General features: G+C 40.9%; 1 protein-coding gene across 1 annotated transcript in view; it reads left to right on the top strand.

Moving 5' to 3' along the window:
• The window catches only part of GMDS (GDP-mannose 4,6-dehydratase), a 687,968-nt gene that overhangs the window by 340,106 nt on the left and 325,740 nt on the right, over positions 1-22,122 (top strand). The gene's annotated exons all lie outside the window — the stretch shown is intronic.

The following is a 22,122-nucleotide window of genomic DNA, read 5'->3' as shown; positions in this document are numbered from 1 at the left end:
TACATATTGTATGTGGTATAGTTTTATATGACTGTCTGTGCAGTGGGCTTGCTTACCCTAGTCTCATCCACCACAGACACTTGAGTAATGTCTTGTGCTACAACACCAGTAGGTGATGGGAAATTTTTGGCTCCATTTCAGTCCTATGGGACCACTGTATATGTGGTCCATCATTGACTGAAATGACTACAGTGTCTTGTGAAAAAGTCACTTTGATGATTTAGTACCATGATTATAAAGACATCTTCTATGAGTTCTAAGAACATTGTATCATCAGTCCACTCAAGTGAGAGAGGAAAGAGCTCTGGAGAATAGGAAAACCTGGATGCTCCAATGGGCACTGTCATTAGCTGTGTGATCTGGACTGGGTCCACAACCACACTGGGTCCACAACCTCCCTCACAGCAGTATTACACCAAACTCAAACTCTGCTTGTCATCTATTACCACAGTTCAGATAAGAAGTGTTGGAGCATTTCGATTGACTCATTATCAACCATCACAGCAAGAAACTATTAGTAAATTTATATTAATGCAGCCCAAAGATTTATATTTTCCCAGGAGAACAGGAGAGGGCTACAGTCTCCTCCTCCAGTCAGTCTAGTCAGTGATGGCGAACCTATGACACGCGTGTCAGCACTGACACGCGTAGCCATTTCTGATGACACGCAGCCGCTGAGGCGGCCGCATGCCGAGGATGAAACATTTGCTGCTCCTGAGGATGAAACATTTGCGAAATAATGTTTTTTCCTCAAAGTGACACACTACCCGAGTTATGCTCAGTTTTTTGGTGAAGTTTGACACACCAAGCTCAAAAGGTTGCCCATCACTGGTCTAGATCTAGACTCCTGGCTTAATTATGAATGTCACATTTCATAGATTATTTTGAAAAATTGGAATATATTCATAGGAAGTCAATCAGAAAGGTGACCTATCTTATGAAGAATGCTAGCCAGACCTGGAAGAGTTTAGCTTAGAAAATAAAAGACTACATGAGTGTTCCCAAAGCAGATAGTTCTGGCAGCTGCTCCAGGAAAGAGACAACAGGGTGGGAGGCAGATGTCTGCTCACCTTTGAGTTTCAAACAGTAGAACAGCTGCCTTCTGAGGGGTGAGGGGACTAAAAGTTTCCAGAATGACTGAGTACAGCAATATTGAAAATAATAAAAAAGGAATTCCTGTTGTAAAAGATTTGACCACAAAGTCCTTTCAATTCCATGTCAGGAAACTAGTCATTCTGTGCATTTCAAGAACACATACTCTGAAATAAAATAAGGGGCTCTACAAATATAAGGAAGTAAAATGAACAGAATTGTAGTAGTAACAATATAACATAAATGGGAAGAGTTATCTCTGCTTTGGATGGCTGATGAACTCTAATTATGGCAGGTCAATTGGGCAAACATATGGAATAAAACATTAGGGGCCCAGTAATGCAGTGGGAAAGCAGAACATACTGAAGTGAGGGTACAGGGTGGGGAAAAAGTAGGCACATAGCTATGAGTACACGAAACACAGTTCATTCTTGTATGATTATTTATTTATTACTAAAGGCCCTGTGTATGAAATTCGTGCACTGGGGAGGGGGGTGTTCCTCAGCCCAGCCTGCACCCTCCAATCTGGGACCCCTTGGGATCCTTGTGGGATGGGGCTTAAACCGGCAGTTGGACATCCCTCTCATAATCCGGGACTGCTGGCTCCTAACCATTTGCCTGCCTGGCTGCCTGATTGCTCCTAACCACTCTGCCTGCCAGCCTGAGAGCCCCCTAACTGCTCCCCTGCCAGCCTGATTGACACCTATCCACTCCCCTGTGGACATGATTGACACCTAGCTGCTCCACTGCCAGACCAATCACCCCCAACTGCCCTCCCCTGCAGTCCTGGTCTCCCCCAACTGCCCTCCCCTGCAGGCCTGGTTGCCCCCAACTGCCTGCCCCTGCCGGCCATCTTATGACATGGGGGTGGCCATCTTGTGAAATGAGGGCATGAGGGTCAATTTGCATATTACCTCTTCATTATATAGGATTGTATTATTTTTCATATAGACAACTGTAAATTCAGTTTGCCCCACCCTGCATATTGATCTTCAGTATGCTTAACGAAGATTGGTAGTACATAGTTAAACTAAATTCAGCCAGACACTAAGTAGTTCATACAGTTATGTTAATATATTCTCAGTAACTTCTCAGCAAATATAGTTAGAGGCACAGCTATTCTTAGCTAGTAAGGGTTACTAATCAGAGAAGTTTCTGGGTGCTAGGATTTCCCTCTGCTCTTTCCCTCTCTGCTGTTAGGTTTAAGGCATTCTCTAAAAAGATCACATAATTCTAAGTACTCTTGATATTGCTTTGCTATAGAAGGTTAATTCCCTTTTTAACTACAAAGGGCATATTTTTTAAGGCTAGGTCATCGATCATGAAGCATTTTATTCTCTAGTTCTGGGAAAACAGGGGACTGAATTAATTTCCATCATCTTTGACCATAGGTACCCCTCCTCTGGCTTCCAATATCTTATACTTAGAATCATTATCAGGTTTTTTTCAAAAAGACATATTTGTTAGTATTGTCTTGCTGTTTTTTCATAGTTTTCTTTGAGACTGTAAGCAATATGATAGGTCTGCTGTTCCAAATATTGGGTTTTTTATTCCTATACTATTCTGATTTACTGAATCATGAGAAATGTTTAGGGGGAAGGAAGATGGCAACCGGCAGGAAGGTAGGGAGGGAGAGAGTGTGAGAGGGTGAGGGAGCGATAGAGGAGTGTGTGGACGTGTATATGAGCTAGGAGTGTGTGGTGTATGTGTGTATGACCTAGGGAAAGTTAGATTCTGCAGGTCTTCCAAGGGGCTGCCAAACCAGGCAGTCTTAATCGGTGGAGCCCCGCTCCCACCACAGACACTCCAGGAGGCCAGCGCAGACACAGAGACCATGCCATCTTGAGAAACAGAGCTGCTTGAGACTAGGATCCTGGCCTCAGCACCACCCAGTCTGGTCTCAGATGCAAACCAGGACCCTGGAGCCACTGGGGACAGAGACCTGCGACCACAGCTGCAGACCCACAGACACCAAGAATCCACATATTCTGGCCACAGATTTCTGTGAGTCACATGGCCTATCCCTCTCCCCGCAGGCTCGTGGGCAGCGCCATAGTAACTGATAGACCCACCCCTCACATGGGCCACAGTGCCGCTACAGGAATTTGAACCTGGGAGCGCGTAGACACTGGGGATCTGTTTCCCCACAACGCAATCAGGCAACCAAACGCGAAGCCCACTGAGGGCGGCAGTGCCACCTGACTTCGATTCTGGGCAAGAGCACACGGAAGTCTGTTTTCCACAGTGCAGGAGTGGACGTCCTGCCGACATAGTGCTACTGTGCAACCCAGTCCCCCAAGCTGACCAGGACCCTGATTCTCCGGGCGGGAGCCAGCACTGAGCACCAGTGACTTGACTCTGTTTCATATCGCGTACGCCTGGGATCCCTGACTCCCAGTGCATTCACACTAAGAGCCAGTGACTAATTCTTGGTGCATGCGCACACAGGAATCCTGATTCTCAACAAGAGGCTGCACAAATCAATAGAGACTCTGATACTTGATTCTTGGTGCAGGCACAGGGGAACTCCTGGAATGCACTAGGGGACTCTGATTTTCGGCACAGACCAGCAGGGTCTCTGTTTCAGTGCGGTGCAGGCAGGGTCCCTGATTCTAGGTGAGCACACAAGGCCACACTGAGCGCAGGTAATGCTGACCCTGAGCAAGCCTGGTTCCCACCAGCCCACAGCAGCCATACGTCTTGGTGTCGGGGATCTTCAGTAACTCGGGTAGTGCAAAGCTTCCACTGCACACGGCCCAGGCCCACACAACTCAATGTTTGAACCTTCTGGTGATAGTCAGAATGGGGAGATGACACAATCCTCAGAGAAAAGAAAATGAGGAGTCACCAAGAAAGGAAATTATTGAAATTGAAGTCTGCAACATGACAGAAAATGAATTCAGAGTAATGGTCGTACAATTCATACAACGGATGGATGAGAAAATCAACAACCTATGCAAGAATCAGGAAGAAATCAAAAGTGATATACCTACAATCAAAAACACCATGGAAGGTTTCAACAGTAGACTAGAACCGTGGTCAGCAAACTGCGGTTCGCAAGCCACATGCGTCTCTTTGGCCCCATGAGTGTGGCTCTTCCACAAAATACCACAGCGTGGATGAGTCTATTTTGAAGAAGTGGTGTTAGAAGAAGTGGTGTTAGAAGAAGTTTAAGTTTAAAAAATTTGGCTCTCAAAAGAAATTTCAATCGTTGTACTGTTGATATTTGGCTCTGTTGACTAATGAGTTTGCCGACCACTGGACTAGAAGAAGCAGAGGACCGGATTAGTGAGTTAGAAGATAAGGTAGAGAAACAAGCTCAATCTGAACAGCAACTGGAGAAAAAAATTAAAAAGCAGGAGTACAGCCTAAGGGAGCTTTGGGACAACACGAAACAAAGTCACATACATATAATAGGGCTGCCAGAAGGACAAGAAGAGCAGCAAGGATTAGAAAATCTATTTGAAGAAATAAAGACAGAAAACTTCCTGGATATGAAGGAGAAAAAAGTTACACAAATACAGAGAGGCCCAAGCAAGATGAATCCCAAAAGACCCACACCAAGTCACGTCATAATTACAATGACAAATGTTAATGACAGAGAATCTTAAAGGCTGCAAGAGAGAGACACCGTTACCTACAAGGGATCCCCCATCAGATTATCAAATGATTTCTCAACAGAAACACATCAAGCTAGAAGGGAATGGAAGGATGTATACAAAATGTTGCAAACCAAAGGACTGAATCCAAGAATACTCTATCTAGCAAGACTATCAAACAGAATTGAAGGGGAAATCAGGAGCTTCACAGACAAAAAAAAAAGGCTAAGGGAGTTTATCACTACCAAGCCAGCAATGCAAGAAATGCTAAATGGAATACTATAAAAAGAAGAAATAAAAAGGTAAGAAGGAACACAGGCACAAAAATAGAAATGACTACAAACAAGTACCTTTCAATAATAACTGTAAATGTTAACAGACTAAATGCTCCAATCAAAAGACATCGAGTGGCTGAATGTATAAAAAAACAAAACCCATATATATGCTGTCTACAAGAGACCCAGCTCAGAACGTGGGACTCACACAGACTGAAAGTGAAGGGATGGAAAAATATCTTTCAGGCAAACAGAAATGAAAAAAAAAAAAAAAGCTGGGGTAGCAATACTTATATCTGACAAAATAGACCTCAAAGTGAAGGCCATAACAAGAGATAAAGGAAGGCCACTTCATAATATTAAAGGGATCGATACAACAAGAGGATATAACCCTGATAAACATATATGCACCCAATGCAGGAGCACCCAAATACATATAAAAACTCCTTGAAGATATCAAGGGAGAGATCGACAACAATACAGACTACGGGACTTTAATACACCACTGACATCACTGGATAAATTCTCTAGACAAAAAAATCAGCAAAAACAGCAATTCTAAATGACTCACTAGATTAGTTGGACTTAATTGACATCTTCAGAATATTTCACCCCAAAGCCGCGGTATATACGTTTTTCTCAAGTGCACATGGGTCATTTTCAAAAATAGACCACATATTGGGTAACAAGCAAAGTCTCCCCAAATTCAAGAAGATTGAAATCGTACCAAGCATCTTCTCAGACCACAATGGCATAATATTAGAAATAAACTATAATAAAAACAATCCAAAAAACTCAAACACTTGGAAGCTGAATAGCATGCTATTAAATAATGATTGGGTTACCAATGAGATCAAAGAAGAAATTAAAAACATCCTGGAAACTAATGACAATAAAAACACAACAACCCAAAATCGATGGGACACAATGAAAGCAGTCCTGAGAGGGAAGTTTATAGTTCTACAGGCCTACCTCAAAAAACAAGAAAAAATGGTAGTAAATCATCTAACTCTACAACTTAAAGAATTAGAAAGAGAGCAACAAGAAAAGCTCAGAGTGAGCAGAAGGAATGATGTAATAAAGATTGGAGCAGAAATAAATGACATAGAGACCAAAAAACAAAACAAAAAAAAATATCAATGAAATCAAGAGCTGGTTCTTTGAAAGGATAAACAAGATTGATGAACCTCTAGCCAGGCTCACCAAGAAGCAAAGAGAGAGTACCCAAATAAACAAAATTAGAAAGGAAAGAGGTGAAATAACAACAGACCCCACAGAAATACAAAGGATTGTTAAAAAATACTATGAACACCTCTACTCCAACAAACTAGACAACCTGGAGGAAATGGACATATTCCTGGAAAAATACAACCTTCCAAAACTCAATCAGGAAGATTCTAAAAACCTCAATAGGCTGATAACTATGGAAGAAAGTGAAGCAGTCATCAAAAAGCTCCCAGCAAGCAAAGCCCGGGTCCAGATGGCTTCACAGGGGAGTTATACCAAACATTCAAGGAAGAACTAAAACCTATCCTCCTCAGACTATTCCAAAAAATTCAAGAGGAAGGAACACTTCCAACCTCATTCTATGAAGCTAGCATCACCCTAATACTAAAACCAGATAAAGACAACACAATGAAAGAGGATTATAGGCCAATATCCCCCATAAACATAGATGCCAAAATCCTCAACAAAATTCTAGCAAATCAGATCCAGAAGTACTTCAGAAAGATCATACAACATGACCAAGTAGGTTTTATCCCAGGGATGCAAGGATGGTACAATATCCGCAAATCCAAAAACGTGATACATCACATAAACAAATTGAGAGATAAAAATCACATAGTCATATCAATTGACACAGAAAAAGCATTTGACAAAATCCAACACCCTTTCTTGATAAAAACTCTCAGCAAAATTGACAAACGACAAGTGCTGGCGAGGATGCAGAGAAAAAGGAATCCTCATGTACTGCTTGTGGGAATGCAGACGGGTACAGCCACTGTGGAGAACAGTATGGAGTTTCCTCAAAAAACTAAAAAGTGGAACTCCCATTTGACCCAGTGATTCCACTTTTAGGAATATATCCCAAGAAGCTAGAAACACCAATCAGAAAGGATATATGCACCCCTATGTTCATAGCGGCACAATTCACCATAGCTAAGATTTGGAAACAGCCTAAGTGCCCATCTGCAGATGAGTGGATTAAAAAACTGTGGTACATCTACACAATGGAATAGTATGCTGAAGTAAGAAAGAAGGAATTTTTACCATTTGCAACAGCTTGGATGGAACTGGAGAGCATTATGCTAAGTGAAATAAGCCAGTTGGAGAAAGATAAATATCATATGATCTCGTTCCCTGGAAACTGCATTCTGATTCTCCAGGCCTCCTGGCAAATCCACCTGCACAGCACCCATCCAGAGAACCATGGGAAAACTGGCTGAGTGGAAGTTCTACAACTAGAAGGAAAGAGAAAAGAGCATTGAGACGTGCACAAGCACTGAAGAACTCAGGTACTGAGGCGCGTGAATCGGGCTGCCAGTGGTTGTCTGAGTGTGCTGCTTCTTTCAACCTGAAGGGAGACAAGCTCCCAATTACTCTGAAATCCAATTTCTGGGGATATGCTGGGGACCCAAACTTTTACAGGGAAAAGCTGGACTGTCTGCCATTGGGTCGGAAAGTGAGGGTGACTTTCTTGCAGAGGTGTGCCCAGCAATCATTGTTTACTGTGCTGGGGCGCGTGACGCAGGGTCTTGGAAACGCAGAGATGGCTGACTGGCAGCCATCACTGTTTGCCACACCCTAGCCTAGTGACTCCCTGAGTCCCCGCCCCTCACAATCTACAAACCCACCCAAGTTCCACGTAGTGGCTTTTACATATAAATGGCCTGCCCAATTGCAGCATAACCAAACAAACTGCAGCTCTGGTCAGACAGCTCCAAAACCTCCTAACCCCAAGCAAAGAGGAGAAAACTCTAGTTCTCGCTGTAACTCCTGTTGGGTGGCCTCAGACAGTAGCTGACCTGCACCCCATTGGAGATCCAGCGGCTAGTGTATCTAGTGGTCAGTGTGAGATGACACCAGATTTCAACTACTCACATCCATAAGTGACACATTCAAGAGGAAGACTCAGTGAGCATCAAAGCCCCACTGAAGCAAGTCCTGCCTCATAAGCGTGTCTCCAGCACAGCAGTTCTTCCATTATAGACACAGCGGGTCCTCACAGCCAATTGGCCTGGAGGTCAATTCCTCCCAGTGACACCAACAACAATCAAGACTTAACTACAACAAGGCTGTACACACAGTCCACAAAGGGGTGCACCAAGAGTGTCCACCTCAGGTAACTGGGAGGCCGACCCACTGGCCCATATAGGACACCTAGCACACAAAGACACCATACCAACTCAGGGAAGCAGTGAAAATGCGGAGACAATGAAACAGATCACAAATGAAAGAAATGGAGGAAAACAAATGACTGGATATAGAATTCAAAACCACGGTTATAAGGTTTTTCAAGAATTTCCTAAAAAAGGCCGATAAATTAAACAAGACCCTCGAGGATATGAAAAGGACCAACTAGAAATTTAACATACACTGACTGAAATAAAAAATATTATACAGAGATCCAACAGCAGACTAGAGGATCGCAAGAATCAAGTCAAAGATTTGAAATACAAAGAAGCAAAAAAACACTCAACCAGAAAAGCACTCTCTCGCAATCCAGGACCCCTTGGAGGATGTCTGACTGCCAGTTTAAACTGGCAGTTGTACATCCCTCTCGCAATCCAGGACTGCTGCCTCCTAACCACTCACCTGCCTTCCTGCTTGATCGCACCTAACCACTCTGCCTGCCTGCCTGATTGCCCCTAACTGCTCTGCTGCCTGCCTGATGACCCCTAACCACCTCTGCCTCTGCCCCTGCTGCCACGGCTTCGTCCAGAATAACATCTGGAAGGTTGTTCGGCTATCTGGTCTAATTAGCATATTATGCTTTTATTATTATAGATTGTACTAGAGGCCCAATGTATGTAGATTCATGCAAGAATGGGCCTTCCTTCCCCTGGCTGCCGGCACTGCCTTTGCTCCAGCTGGAAGCCCCTTTTCTGCTTTTGCTCTGGCCCAGAGCTGCCTTTCTGCCTTCCCATGCTGCCCAGAGGCCCGGAGAGACTGGGTCGGTGCGGAACACCTGCATCATCGCCATGGCGATGACACAAGTGTCCCCCCCTTGGCCGCTCAGCACCTGTGTATGCAAATTAACCCGCCATCTTTGTTGGGTTAATTTGCATACTCTTGATTGGCTGGTGGGTGTCGCAAATATATTGTCAATTTGCATATTTCTCTTTTATTAGTGTAGATAGGTAAAAAATTACCAGGGTGGGCTGTGAAAGCTTAAAGGCCCAGTTTGTCATCTCTTTTTCTCAAAAGGAAAACAATGAACAAGCAGCTAGAATCATTTTAACTTAATTTTGTGCTTCTGGAAGTCCTTAGAGGAAAAAGGAAGAGGAAGGACATGGTGATTCTTGCTTATAGCATGTGGTATGCGGGATGCTTAAGAAATCTGTTTAGGTGGTCCCTGCCTTGTTAGCCACAAACTTGTCTATACACACAGTTTGGGTTTCCATATTTTTTCTCCCTTTAACCTTTCTACCTGCAAAAATAACTAAAATTCAGTAGTTTTTAGGGTAGGGAAAGGTATTCTTAGTTGTACAATGAAAAGATAAATTTAAAAATACCCCTCAAAATCTTCTACTTGTATATCTGATAAGAACTATTTGTTATCTTTGTTGATGATAATCACTTTGTTTTTTAAAAATTCATTTTAAAATTAAAACTTCTTGCCCGGGCCTGTGCGGCTAAATGATTAGAGCATCAACCCTCGCACTGAAGGGTCCGTGGTTTGGTTCTTAGTCAAGTTCAGATACCTGGGTTGCAGGTCCCATCCCTGCCCACCGGTGGAGGCAATCAATCAATGTCTCTCTCACATCCATATCTCTCTCTTTCTCTCTCTCCCTCCCTCCCTTCTTGTTTTCTCCTTATCCCCTCTCCCTCCTTTCCACTCTCTCAAAAAAAAAAAATCCATGGAATAAATATCCTCTGGTGAGGATTAGCAAATAAATAAATAAAATCAGGAGTTCTTTGTTATTTAAAAGAAAAATGAACAGTGAAGGAGGATGTAAGGAAAGAAGTGCAAGTTCTTTCCCTCTTACTGACTCCCAGCTCTGTTTTCAGCCCACTGATAGAAGGCTTTCAGAAATGTCCCAGGTATCTTTATATAAGTATGGTTATTCTATACATAACCTTTTGCTTTTAGGGCTTTTGTTAAATGTTTATTACATATTTAACCTTGTAGCATATACCACTTTGTTTTGTTTTATTATCTATCTTGAAATCAATGATATTTTTATTTCATTTATTTAACTAAATAATGAAAAATCATAGAGGTGTATGTGGAAATGATATAATACTTAGTTGATATCTGATATTGTAGCATTTCCTGAAACTTGAAAATTAATTTTAATATTAGATTAATTTGACAATAATATTGTTGTTTTATCAATATTAATTATTTTCTAAGCAGATTATTTGTCAGACTGAGAATTCTCTAATTGTAGGACTGTATTGGTTTCTTAAGTCTTCCACATGTAACACATTTGTCTGCTAATAAGCATTCAATAAATACTTATAAATGAATGAATGAATGAATGAATGATTGAATATTTCATGTTTCAGTAAAACTTGACTGACTCGAAAGCTAGATAGTCTGAATTAGAGAACAGTAGGGATTTTTACTATAGTTTGAAATATATGTGGTTTTATTGATTTCCCACATATAGTAATTGGAGGTAGCCTCTTTTTAAGTAAAGATTCAGTCTGATGTACTTTAATAAATAGATAAATTTATACTGATACCTGCCATAGTGCGTTAAGTGAGTTTATTTTCTTAAGTAGGTTGAGCAGCAGTCCCCTTCTGCCCTGGTATCACAGGAAGCAGACATCCTTTTTATAGAGGGTGCAGTCAGTGGTCAGCCTCAATGGAGTTTAAAGTATGTCATCTCAAACGCCCCATTAGAAGGGCCCAAATTGATGCAGCTCTTTTGGGACATATACTTTTTCTCTAATGAAAAATAGTTGGCAATGCCCCCTTTGACTGCGTGAATAACATTCCATGAGAATTTCTGACTTTAAAAAATATGGAAGAAGTATTTTTTAATATAAATATATTTTAAAGCAGAAGTTGGGAAACTATGGCTCATGGGCCAAATCCCGCCCAACAGCCTATTTTTGTAAATAAAGTTTTATTGGAGCACAGCCACACCCAGTTGTTTACAAAGTATCTGCAGCTGCTTTCACAGTGGAGTCCTGGGCCTGCAAAGACCTAACATTCACTATCTGGCCCTTTAAGAAAACATTTTCTAGCCCCAGCTTTAGAATAGTTAGATCCTCAAAAAAAAACACACAAAAAACAAAACAAACAAACAAAAACAACAACTTTCAATTGGGCTTAACATGGGTTTCTCCCAAGCTAGCAAGATAGTCTTACAGAAAGATTTTCAATAAATATTAAAGTAAAAGAGAGTCAATAGTTAACCCATTCATAAACAGAATTCCTGAGCATTTTGGTCAGTCTGTTGTGCTTATTGAAGTATGAGGTGTGGAAACAGATAAACTAGGTACTGACCACCGACCTGTAGCAGACTTCAGCACAAGCCTCTCTAGCTCCTCAGTTTGACTTCTCTCCATTCCAGTCCTTTGTAGTTTTCTTTTTAAGGTACTTGTTTTGTTAAAAGAAGTTTACAATACTTCTAAAGGTAGTCTGGATCGTCTGCTGTTGGCACAGAATTAACGTTCGGAAATCATTGACCTGGGAAAAATATCCATTGATCTAGGACAGTGGTCGGCAAACTCATTAGTGAACAGAGCCAAGTATCAACAGTACAACGATTGAAATTTCTTTTGAGAGCCAAGTTTTTTAAACTTAAACTTCTTCTAACACCACTTCCTCAAAATAGACTCACCCAGGCCGTGGTATTTTGTGGAAGAGCCACACTCAAGGGGCCAAGGAGCCACCTGTGGCTCGCGAGCCGCAGTTTGCCGACCACAGATCTAGTGACTTGGTCTCAATTCCCCTCGGTCAGCCATCTATCTGGCCATTCTTTCAAACAAGGCAGAAGGATGCTTATGCTTTAGGTTTGCTTTTTATAAAATGGAGGCACTTCAGTAATATTGACTATCCTCCTAAATAATAAAGAGATAATATGCAAATTGACCATCACTCCAACACAAAGATGGCCGCCCCCATGTGGTCAAAGATGGCTGCTCCCATGTGGACACAAGATGGTCAACACAATATGGCCAGCAGGGGAGGGCAGTTATGGGCGATCAGGCCAGCAGGGGAGGGCAGTTAGGGATGACCGGACCAGTAGAGGAGGGCAGTTGGGGGTGACCAGGCCTGCAGGGGAGGACAGTTGTGGGCGACCAGACCAGCAGGGGAGGGCAGTTAGGGGTGACCAGGCCGGCAGAGGAGGGCATTTAGGGGCAATTGGGCCAGCAGGGGAGCAGTTAGGTGTCGATCAGGCTGGCAGGGGAGTGGTTAGGGGGTGATCAGGCTGGCAGGCAGAAGCGGTTAGGGGCAATTAGGAAGGCAGGCAATCGGTTTGGAGCCAGCCGTCCTGGATTGTGAGAGGGATGTCCGACTGCCCATTTAGGCCTGATCCCTAAATGGGCAGTTGGACATCCCTCGAAGGGTCCCAGATTGGAGAGGGTGCAGGCTGGGCTGAGGGACACACACTCCCTCCCCCATGCACGAATTTCATGCACTGGGCCTCTAGTGAATTAATAACAAATGATAGGTAAAATTCTAGAATGATATCTCCATAAAATGCATGAATATGTATGTATCATATGTTCTGTGAATAACTGCTGCTATAAATTATATAGTATTTATAGATATTAACAAGGTACTTTTATTCATAAGCACTAAACTTTAAAATAAAGAATGTACTATTCTTTTTTTAATTCAAAGAGTAGTTGCTTTATGAATAAATTGCACAAACTGTACATGTATCTGAGAAACGTTTCCTCATGTGGTTTTTCAAATTTCAAATTATTTTATCTGACTCATTCATTTACATATTTCTGTACATATGTAAATACAGTTTTCTATTTGCCACAAGTGTGACTATCGTAACATCTTTCTGTTGGAAATATAGATTTACTTACATATTCCCCATTTAGGAAATAAAGTTTGTATTTGTTGTCTAGAAATATTACATTTCTTTGAAGAAAATGTCATATACAAAATGCTTTTGTTGCTAAGTTTCTTTGAAAGGCTGTCAAAGCTGTAATGGCATAAAGCTGTTAATTGTATAAATTGAACTCTGGGAAAATACTGAGAAAATTTTAAATTACTTTTAAGTAGCTTGTAAATCAGGATAGTAGAGTTTCTTTTCAAATATATTGTTTATCAGTAATAAAATCCCTTAAATTTAAAATCTTTCTACAAAACTAGTATACAAAAAGCAAGCCTATTGCTAACAGTGATTTCTAATTCTGACTTTTTTATTACTTTAGAAGATAATATAACAGGAATACCTACTATTAATCACCTAGACAATTAAACCATTTTGCTAATTATATTGTATTCTTATATCAGTAGTCTACTTTGGCATGTCACAAATACAAGTTTGCTAACCTTTAACCCTTTGCACTCACTTGCTTTTTTCTCGATTCCTTTATTCTACTCAGGATTTAATTTTTTAAGTACCCCAGATTTTACAAAGCACAGCAGTAGAATAAAAAACTGCAGTTTCTTTTCATACAAATTTATTTATTTGGATTTTTTTATATTTCAAATTATTGATACATTCAATACAATTCGACATACAAGCTACTACCGATGCTAACTGTGTTGAGTTACACTCAACATCCGAGTGCAAAAGGTTAAAAAACTATAAGTAACATCAATATATTGTAAATAAAATAATATTGCAATTAAAAAACATTTTGTCTGATCATTAAGAATGAACAAAAAAAGAGAGATCCCATCTTCAAGTTTCAGCTGATCCTATTTAATAAAGAGGGAATATGCTAATTGACCCTCACCCAGTCACAAAGATGGAGGCGCCCACAACCAATAAGGAGGGAATATGCTAATTGAATGCCCTGCCCTCAAAGATGGCGGCACCCATAGCCAATAACGAGGGTATATGCTAATTGACTGCCACGCCCTCAAATAAGGCGGCTCCCATAGCCACAAGATGGCGGTGCCTAGTCCCCTCAGCCCTGCCGGGGCAGCAGGCGTGCAGCAAGGCTGAGCCTGCCCCCAGGTGGGCCCGGCTGCTCCATGCGCCTGCCTCCAGAGTCCCCCAGTCCCCCCAGCCACCTAGGGTCAGCCTGAGCGCAGGCAAACCTCAGATGGCAGCTGCCCAGCCGCCCAGGGCTGCCTGAGGCTCAGGTAACCAGGGCCGGCTGAGGCTTGCGCTGCCGGCACTGGCAGCAGCAGAGGTGTGATGGGGTGTCGCCTTCCCCTGATCGCCAGGTCACCTCCTGCCCCTGAGGGCTCCCGGACTGTGAGAGGGGGCAGGCCAAGCTGAGGGACCAACCCCACTCCAGTGCATGAATTTTCATGCACCGGGCCTCTAGTAGAAAAATTAAAAAAATAAACTTGACTTAATTTCCTCACTTTGATGACAATAGCACATAACAGTGAGCTTTTTTAAAAATTTATAATGTGACTTTGTCATTTTCAAAATGAGTGCAGAATGCGTCTTAGGTTCCTACAGATAGAGAGTGGTGTAGGTTTCTGAGAATCTTCCCAATGTCTGTGTCTTGAGGAGAACGCCCATACCAGGGGTCTACTTGGTGAAAGTTCTCCACTACCTGGTGTTGCAGGTGGGGCACCAGTGTCTGCTGGTTCACAATAGTGGGGCCGGTTTACTTTGACTCTCACATGGATGCCACTGGTATTGGAGAAGAAGGCCAATTTAAGAGTTCCAATCTTTTTATGAGGATACTTTTCTTTTGTTGACTTATCTTAATGTGTAAGTCATTAGGTAAGTCTGGACAATATAGTGGCTACTACTTCCAGAATCAACTGAAGAAGTAAAGTTTGGCTAAGTGAGCCTACTCATTTTCCTTAGTGTACTAGCAGTGAGTCACATGCCATGGTTGGCTTCATCCTTTGAATATCTTTAGTCTGAGTAAGAAATCACAGGTGTGCTAGCAGTATTTTTTCTTCTAGTCTACTCCCCCTGTTTCCCTCCTGCTCCCTCTCCCTGTAATCATTGTCCTCCTCCTGCTCCCCACCCTCCTGCTCCCCACCCTCCTCCTCCTCCTCCTCCTACTCCTCTTCCTCCTCCTCCTCCTCCTCCTCCTCCTCCTCCTCCTCCTCCTCCTCCTCCTCCTCCTCCTGTGTTTAAGAATGGAACATTTACACAGTTCTGGATAAAGTATTATCTCATTGCAGTTGGTTTTTTTCTTTTTCATTCTTCTTCAATCTTTGACTCCTAAATGATGTTTCTTCCATATGTGATATGTCACTATGCTACCTTCTCTGTGACCATGGAGCCTTATAAAGAGACTTCATCACTGCCTTCTTCCTTCAGGCGCTCATCGGTTGCTGTACTCCCTGTTTTCTTTTGAAATCTAAGAAAGCCTAATGAATACCACTAAGAGGCTGATGCATGTATGTGTTTATTTTATTTTGTATTTCTTCCTTAGTCAAGAGAAACTTTTTATCATTTTCTAGCTGAGGGAATAATGGTAGTTTGGCCATTATTATTATCAACATTATCATCATCATCATCATCATTATGACGATAGTGAAAAATACACCCATGACTTGTTTTTGTTGCATCTGACATAGGTATTTAATACTCTAAAGGTACTTTTATTATTTTGTTGTTGTTAATCCTCACCCGAGGAAATTTTTCCATTGATTTTTAGGAAGAGTGGAAGACAGAGGGAAAGACAGAGAGAAACATTGATGTGAGAGGAATACATTGACTGGTTGCCTCCTGCATGAGCCCTGATCAGGGCCTGGGCCTGGGAAGAACCTGCAACCAAAGTGCATGCTCTTGACCGGAATTGAACCTGGGACCCTTTGATCTGCAAGCCAACACTCTACCCACTGAACTAAACCAGTTAGGGCTCTGAAGATACTTTTAGAGGCATTTGACTAACTTGTTTCACTTATACACTTCTTTTATGTGTATATAAAAATTTATATATACTTGATTTTTCTAATTTTTTAAAAGGCATATTTTAAAAAATGTATACTTTATATTCTTCATTTGAAAGAGATTTGAGGGAATAGACAGCATCTACCTGTATGTTTTTTCCCTAAGTAACCTCAGAATTTATAAGATAGAAAGGAATTTAAAGATCATTCTATGCCACTTATTTCATCAATGAAGAAATGATGCAATTGAGTTGTCCAAGATCACAAAACTAACAGTTGTCCACACTGAGACTAGAAATAATTTTGGGGAAGGAAAGAATAACATTAATATTCATATTTGTAGAAATAGCAACTGGAACAACTAAACCCCCTTGAGGCAGCACAGGTTACTCATAACACGTAATGAAGCAGGGTGGAAAAGTTGGAAATATGTCGCAATTGTTCTTATCTTTTCTAAAAGACATTACTTAGTTTGATTAAAGACCATATTTTCAGATGTTTAACATAAATAATTAAACAGTTTTATAATATTAAAATGTAAATATGGTATGAAACAACTTCTCTTGTTTATGACCAAGAAGTTGACAATGAAGAGAAATAGAAGTAATAAAAAATACATTGAAAATAATGTGACAATAAGAAGTTATAAAGTACTTTACATGTTCCCATAATTAACAGTTTGACTGCCACAAATGGATGGTGTACTGCTGTTGTTTAGAAATTGAGCTATTTTAGATAACACAGCACATTCCTCTAAATATGGGCTTCATACGAAATCATATATATCAGTCTAAATACAGTATTCACCTGGCTGAGAGAATCTGACATCTTAAAGTTCATGAACTTAGGGTTTTGAGTTTTAGACTTAAACTTTTTTTTCTAGCTGCCAATTGTTTTACTTCTTAAAATGTTTAACTTTATTTATTTATTTATTATTTTTAATCCTCACCCAAAGAGTGAGAATATTTTTTCCATTGATTTTTAGAGAGAGAATGGAGAGAGAGTGGAAGGGTGGGTGGAAGTGGAGAGACACACATCGATTGATTGCATCCACACAGACCCAGACCTGGGCCAGGGATCGAACCTGCAACCCAGATACCTGCCCTTGACTGGGATTGGAATCCACAACCCTCTGGTGCACAGGCCGATGCTCTAACCATTGTGAAACACTGTCCAGGTATATTTATTTTGTAAACATCTATGGCCACCTAATTTTCTTTTCTTTTTTTTTAAAGAAATATTTTTATTGATTTTAACGAGAGAGGAGGGCAGAGGGAGAGAGAGAAACATCTCTATGAGAGACAAACATCAGTGGGTTGTCTTGCACCCCAATAGGGGACCAAACCCACAACCTGGGCATATGCCCTGACTGGGAATTTAACCCGTGACCTTTTGGTGCATGGAACGACACTCAACTAACTAAGCCACACTGTCTAGGGCTAACTATATTTATTATCATAAATTAATCTTCACAATTTTAAAAACATAATTTATGTAAAAGTTAATTACTTAAGTCATAGTAAAATTTTGAATCATTTTCTTCATTTTTAATACAAATTGTTCTTTATTCATTGCTTTAAAGATAAGATTATATTGAAGAATAGTAGCACTCAATGGGGGGTTGAGAAATGAGGATGGAAGAGTGTGATTTTTGCTCCCCTGAGGACATATGAGAATATCAGGAGATATTTTTAGTTATCACAACTGGAGATGAGGGATGGTAGCAGCGTGTACAGGACAGCCCCAATAGCAAAGAATTACCCAGCCCCAAATGTCAGTATGCTGAGGATGAGAAACACTGCTCTGATGTTACCACCAAATTAGACAGATGTCATCAGTGAGACCAGGATCTTTTCTTTCTTTGCGTATCTCTTCACTTTGCAATGAATCCTTCCTAGAATTTTAGCAAACACTCACTGAAACAGGGAGGAAAACATCCTAATTTAAATACCTCCATGTGAAACTCTTCAGGCCTTAAATATTGTGGTCAACGGCAGGTCTTGTCCATGTTGGGGAGCCTGGGTAACAGTCATCGTCTCAGGGCTCTCCTCATCATTTGGACAAGTCTCACTTCAGTTACTCACTGGTCTACAGAATGTCCAGGTGGGTCCATGACTCCCTTCACCTCCAGAATAAATGAGCATGATCAGCTTTTGTTATAAATTATAACAAGAACAAAGCTTTCCTTTGGGAATAAGTTATAGCGACCATGTTCTGGCTTTGCTATAAGACAACCATTAAAATGGATTCAAGATCACCTGTCATATGTATAGCATTACAGTAATATTAATGTTAGAAGGTCACTTTATTGGATAATTTTTCTTTAAAATTATTCAGCCCTAGCCGGTTTGGCTCAGTGGATAGAGCATCAGCCTGTGGACCCAAGGGTCCCAGGTTAGATTCTGGTCAAGGATATATACCTTGGTTGCAGACTCCTCCCCAGCCTGGGCCCTGGTTGGGGCTCCTGCCGGAGGCAACCAATCGAAAACACATCAATGTTTCTCTCTGTCTTTCCCTCTCTCTTCCACTCTCCCTAAAAAAAATCAATGGAGAAATATCCTCGGGTGAAGATTAACAAAAAAATAATAAATAAAATTATTCCGATTCATAGAGATTTTAGTACTTTAGAAGATAATAGAATTCATGACATAAATTAAATGACTGGAACTTGTTTTTATTTAATAACAATAGGCAAAAAGTACTCTTCTTCCCCCAACTCTTCCTGTCTCCCTCTCTCTCCATCTCTTTCTCTATGTATGGGCATATAAATAATCTTTTTACAAATTACTAAGTTAGTATTTGCTAGTCTGAGTAGCAAAGTCAAATCATATTGCTGTACTAATATGAAGAAACAAGCAAACCAGTATCTAACAGCCCAAGATTTTATTTGTATTTCTAGCTATTAAAGGTATCTTGTGGTTTTTTAGGTGAGCATCATAGCCTTAATTTGAAAAAAAAAAAAATTTAGCTGCCATTGTGAAATCAAGGGATGAAGAAATTTCATGTCTAAGTTCAGCAGAGCATTGTAGGTTTTGCACAACACCATTTGGTCTGTGTATCAATGGTTAAGTTATTGGCCACTCACCTGGGACCCGCCGGGTTCTAGGTGGCCTTTCTGGTTGGGTACAAAATGACATCATCTGGTGTGTAGACTGTGTGCTTCACGGATGACATTCACACTTCGAGAGCACAGAACTGCAGGCCTGTATTATTCTTTGCCCAGAGCTGAGGTGTAACTGCTCAAACATGAAAGATTGTTGAAGCAATCTTTGGTCTCATTGAGGTGGTTATTACCACTAAACAAAGTTTTTCCCCACCTACTAAGGTGAGGCTTCTGGGATTGTTAAATTGATTTTTTTAATGTTTTGTAATCTCTGTGATATTTACATTTGAAACCAAACTGATGACTGTCTGGTCTCACAGAACACAGCTCCCACAATGCTGTATGAGCAGGCAGGGCACATAGTGGTTAAGAGTGTGTTAAGCCACTCAGATCCAGGCCTGAATGGATTCAGCTTGGCCATGTTACTTACTCAGGCCTCAGTTTCCTCTTCTGCATTGATAATAATGACTACCTGCCAGATGCATGGTTAGGATCAGAGCCAGTACACTTACCTATGGGTTCTTTGTGAAGGGAATACAAGAGAGCATATGTGACAAAAGATGAAAATAGTACCTGGTGGGTTTTGATCATTTGTTGGTTTCCTTTTCCCTCCTCTTGTCTTCCCTCTTCCTGTATTTTCAGTGCTGAGTCCTAGAGCATTAATTTCATTACTTCTCCCCTTCGTAAAAGACGCTTTTGGAATCCTATTTGTGGGATTCTGGTGGCCACTGGCATGAGAGTAGGACGGTGAGAAATGTGGATCCAGGCAGGCCTGCCAAGTACTGATGTCTCTAAACCGAAATTGAGAATATATTAATGATGTTTACAGATGAATTAGAGTAGTCACTGAGACATCCATGAGCTGCAAAAAGAAAAACTGTAAGTAGTATTGGAGAATTGCTGGACTCACAGGAAGAACCGTTTACAAACAAGGTTCTGGCAATTAAACCAGGGAACGTGTTTAAATTAGGGAAGTCCACAAGGATGATGATGAATATGGAAGGATGTGGCTAAACACCAGAGGCCTTTGAAACACCCTTGGGGAAATTAATGAAACCTCCAAGTATTTTTTAAAATGATTCAGACATTTTTATTAATGGTCTTATAAAAATCTTATGTGAAGTACAAAATGTTGTCTTATCAAAATAATTACAAACCAGAAAAAAACCACTTTTTTGATTTACTCAGAAAAAACTTAAGTACAATTATAATTTAAATTTTTTAAATTATAAGATAAATTGCAATTTTTTTTCCAAAATGGCATTTTCCTCCCAAAATTTAGTTTGAGTCACAACTTTCTTTTTACTATTTATTATGGAATTTTGTTTCCCCTTTTAATTGTTTTGGTTCAGAAGTCAACAACTTGGGTTCAGTCCAGGTTCTATCACTTATTAAATGAGTGGCTTTTGCCAAGTTTCTCAGTCTCTATGAGCCTCAGTTTTCTCATCTGTAAAATAGGATAATAGTCTTCACTTTGCACATTACTGGAAATAATGTAAGGGAGGTCTTTAGCACAATGTTATTATTACAGCCACTGCTACTACTAATGTACCTGGAAGAGGAGCATTAATTTGTGCCACCGCACAATTTAAAATGTAATAATTATAAAAAGGACTAATAAAAGGGAAAAATAATAAATGGTCAAGTTGACACAAATTATCTTTCCTGAACAAGTTAAGAAGTTGAGCTTTCAGAGCTTGGAAACTGGTAATTAAGGTAGATAAGATGTGCTAAAGAAATTCACACTATACTGCACACAGAGTATCTGCAGAAATAATGGTCTACATTTCTGTTGTTTATGGGATGTTTAATTTACAGAGTTAATTTAAATACTAAAATCTGAGCAGAAAAATTGTTCTAGATCAGAGGTGGGGAACCTTTTTTCTGCCAAGGGCCATTTGGATATTTATAACATTACTAGAGGCCTAGTGCATGAATTAGTGTGTGGCTGGGGTCCCTTGGCCTGGCCAGCGATCAGGCTGATCCGGGCTGGCCGGCCAGGTGGAGGGACCGCAGGAGGTTAGCCAGCCAGGGGAGATTGGCTGTGGGAGCGCACTGACCACCAGGGGGCAGCTCCCATGTTCAGCATCTGCCCCCTGGTGGTCAGTACGCATCATAGCTACCAGCTGGTCATTGGATTGTCTAGGCTTTTATATATACTAGTATAGATTTACTTAATATAATTCACTTAATAAAAATTTACGTTGCTATGAAGAAAAGCTCCTAGATTTATTGAATTTCTAGTATTGCCTGCAGCTGCCGTGGCAGGGCCAGACCAAGTGATTTCTCAGGCCTTCTACAGCCCAAAGGCTGGATGTTCCCTATCCCTGTTCTAGATGGAAGACTTAAAAGTCATACCAATCTGTTACACTCATCCTATGTAGAAAAAAACCTTATTTTGTAAGAAAATACTGGTTATAAAGAAAGAAAAAGAAGCTCACAAATGAGCCACAGCACTCCAGACCCACAGGCAGCAGCATTCTGGAAGCTAGGAAGGCACCAAAGCCATACATAAAACCAGCTAACAATGGCTTAGTGCTTGAGGAATGGGTTTGGCCAGTGAGTAAGCCTAGACCAAAATGTAATGGTGCACTTCTGGGAGCAAAATCATGGGGCAGAACAACCTGCAAGGGTCACAGTGAAGAGAATAGGCTAAGATCATTGTGTGGTTGTATGTGTGTTGTTTTTTTTTTTTTTGGGGGGGGGGGGGCGGCTGGAGCAGGGGGTGGTAAGAGGGCATTGGACATTTTTACCAGAATCCCAAACACACTTACAGCAAGTACAGACTAAGTGTAGCCTGAAGAGCACGATTGGCCACCTTTTGATGTTGAGTCACATACCAGGTATAAGAAAGGAGAGATGGTGCAAAGT

The sequence above is a fragment of the Cnephaeus nilssonii genome, assembly GCF_951640355.1.
Source record: "Cnephaeus nilssonii genome assembly, chromosome: 7".
NCBI lineage: Eukaryota > Metazoa > Chordata > Mammalia > Chiroptera > Vespertilionidae > Cnephaeus > Cnephaeus nilssonii.
The sequence above is the reverse complement of the archived record's forward strand: the minus strand, read 5'-3'. Positions and strand labels throughout refer to the sequence as shown.